The 2,459-nt window shown below is 40.5% G+C and overlaps 1 non-coding gene across 1 annotated transcript; it reads left to right on the top strand.

The window, feature by feature from the left end:
* The first annotated feature begins 2,019 nt into the window (after window positions 1–2,019).
* Window positions 2,020–2,126, top strand: LOC111821361 (U6 spliceosomal RNA). Its single transcript, XR_002824791.1, has one exon. It is a non-coding gene; the product is annotated as a U6 spliceosomal RNA (small nuclear RNA).
* Window positions 2,127–2,459: the final 333 nt, after the last annotated feature.

Below are 2,459 nucleotides of genomic sequence, written 5' to 3'. Positions count from 1 at the left end.
TTGCATCAATTGGTCCCAACCACTTGGAGTAAAAGAGAATGAAGAACACCAAAGACACAAGGAAAGTATTAGCCCAAGAGACAGAATGGGCCACAAAAACCAGAGACTTCATCAGCCTGAGACCAGAAGAACCAGATGGTTCCTGGCTACCACCAATGAACGTCCTGACGGGGAACACAACAGAGGGTCCCTGATGGAGCAGTAGATCGATGGGGTGCAGAACTCAAATTCTAGTAAGAAGACCAGACTTAATAGTCTGACTGAGACTGGAGCTGCCCTGGAAAGCATGGCCCCTGGTCTCTCTATCACCCCAGAACTAAAACAATTTCTGAGGCCAACTCTTCAGACAGGGATTGGACTGGACTGTGGGACATTAAGTGATACTTGTGAAGAATGTGCCTCTCAGTCAAGTAGATACAAGAGACCAAAGGGGTGGCTTCTGTCCAGAGGTGAGATGGGAAGGCAGAGAGAGCTAGGAGCTGGTTGAATGTTCATGGGGAATCAGGGGCCTAGGGGAGGAATGTGCTGTCGCAGAATGGGGTGAGCAATTGGGGTCTCATAACAATGTATGTAAAAAAAAATTCTGTATGGGAGGCTAACTTGAAAAGTAAACTGCATTTAATTACAACAATAAAAAAACTGTAAAAAAAAAAGAATATCTAAATAAATGGAAAGATATCCCATGCTGATAGATTGGAAGACTTAATATTATTAAGATGATAGTACTCCCCAAATTGATCTACAGATTCAAAGCAATCCCTATTATAATCCTAGTTGGCATCTTTGTAGGAATTGACAAGATGAGCCCAAAATTCATCTATAGTTAACTGATTTTTGGCAAACGGTGCCAAAAGCCTTCAATGTGGAAAGAATAGCCTTTTCAACAAATGGTTCTTGGGCAACTAGATAGCCACATGTAAAAGACTGATGTTATACCCTTACCTCACATTATATACAAAAACTAACTAAAAATGAATCAAAGACCTAAATGTGAAAGGTAAAAACTGTAACACTCTTAGAAGAAAACATAGGGGTAAATCTTCATGACCTTGGATATGGCAATGGTTTTTTAGATATGATACCAAAACACAAGCAACAAAAGAAAACAAGAGAAGTTGGCCTTCATCAAAATTTAAAACTTTTCTGCATCAAAGGACACTATAAAGAAAGTGAAAAGTCAGCCCGCTATATGGGAGAAAATATTTGCAATTTATATGCTTGTTAAGGGACTTATATTTAGACTTAATAAACACTCACACCTCAATAAGAAAAAGGCAAACAATTCTATTAAAAAAGGATCTGAATAGACATTTCTCCAAAGATTAAAGAAGGCCAATAAGCACATGAAAAAAGGATGAACATCATTAACCATCAGGGAGACTGAAATCAAAACCACAATGAGATACCATTTCATACTCACTCAGTTTGTCATATTGTGGTGGCTTGCATGTCGCTGTGATGCTGGAAGCTATGCCACTGGTATTTCAAATAAGAGCAGGGTCACCCATGGTGGGCAGGTTTCAGCTGAGCTTCCATACTAAGACAGACTAGGAAGAAGGAACTGGCAGTCTACTTCTGAAAAAATTAGCCAGTGAAACCTTATGGATAGCAGTGGAATACTGTCTGATATAGTGCTGAAAGATGAGCCCCGCAGGTTGGAAAGCACTCAAAATACGACCGGGAAAGAGCTGCCTCCTCAAAGTGGAGTTGACCTTAATGACATGGATGGAGTCAAGCTTTCAGGACCTTCATTTGCTGATGTGACACGACTCAAAATGAGAAGAAACAGCTACAAACATCCATTAATATGTACTTGGGATGTACAAAGTATGAATCTAGGAAAATTGGAAGTCATCAAAAATGAAATGGAATGTGTAAACATTGATATCGTAGGCATTAGTGGGCTGAAGTGGACTGGTATTGGCCATTTTGAATCAAACAATCCTATGGTCTACTATGCCTGGAATGACAAATTGAAGAAGAATGGTGTTGCATTCATCATCAGAAAGAACATTTCAAGTGGTTGCTTCCACAACACATATACTAAAATTGGAACGATACAGAGAAGATTAGCATGGCTCCTGTGCAAGTATGACACGCAAATTCGTGAAGCGTTCCGTATTTTTAGAGGGGAATTCATTAACTAGATGGTAGACAAGAATTTTCTTAGGTGACGGGAAGGACAACACACAATACAGGGGAAGTCAGCACAACTGGACTAAACCAAAAGCTAAGAAGTTTCCTGAACATGACCAAACACTTCAAGGACAGAGTAGCAGGGGCAGGGGTCTGGGGACCATGGTTTCAGAGGGACATCAGGTCAATTGGCATAACAAAGTTTATTAAGAAAATGTTCTGCATCCCACTTTGGTGAGTGGCATCTGGGGTCTTAAAACCTTGCGAGCATCCATCTAAGATGCTTCAATTGGTCCCAACCCACCTGGAGCAAAGGAGAATGA

Source organism: Trichechus manatus, unplaced genomic scaffold (assembly GCF_000243295.1).
Source record: "Trichechus manatus latirostris isolate Lorelei unplaced genomic scaffold, TriManLat1.0 scaffold00079, whole genome shotgun sequence".
NCBI classification, from domain to species: Eukaryota; Metazoa; Chordata; class Mammalia; order Sirenia; family Trichechidae; genus Trichechus; species Trichechus manatus.
Note: the sequence above shows the minus strand (reverse complement) of the source record. Positions and strands in the feature narration are given on the sequence as shown.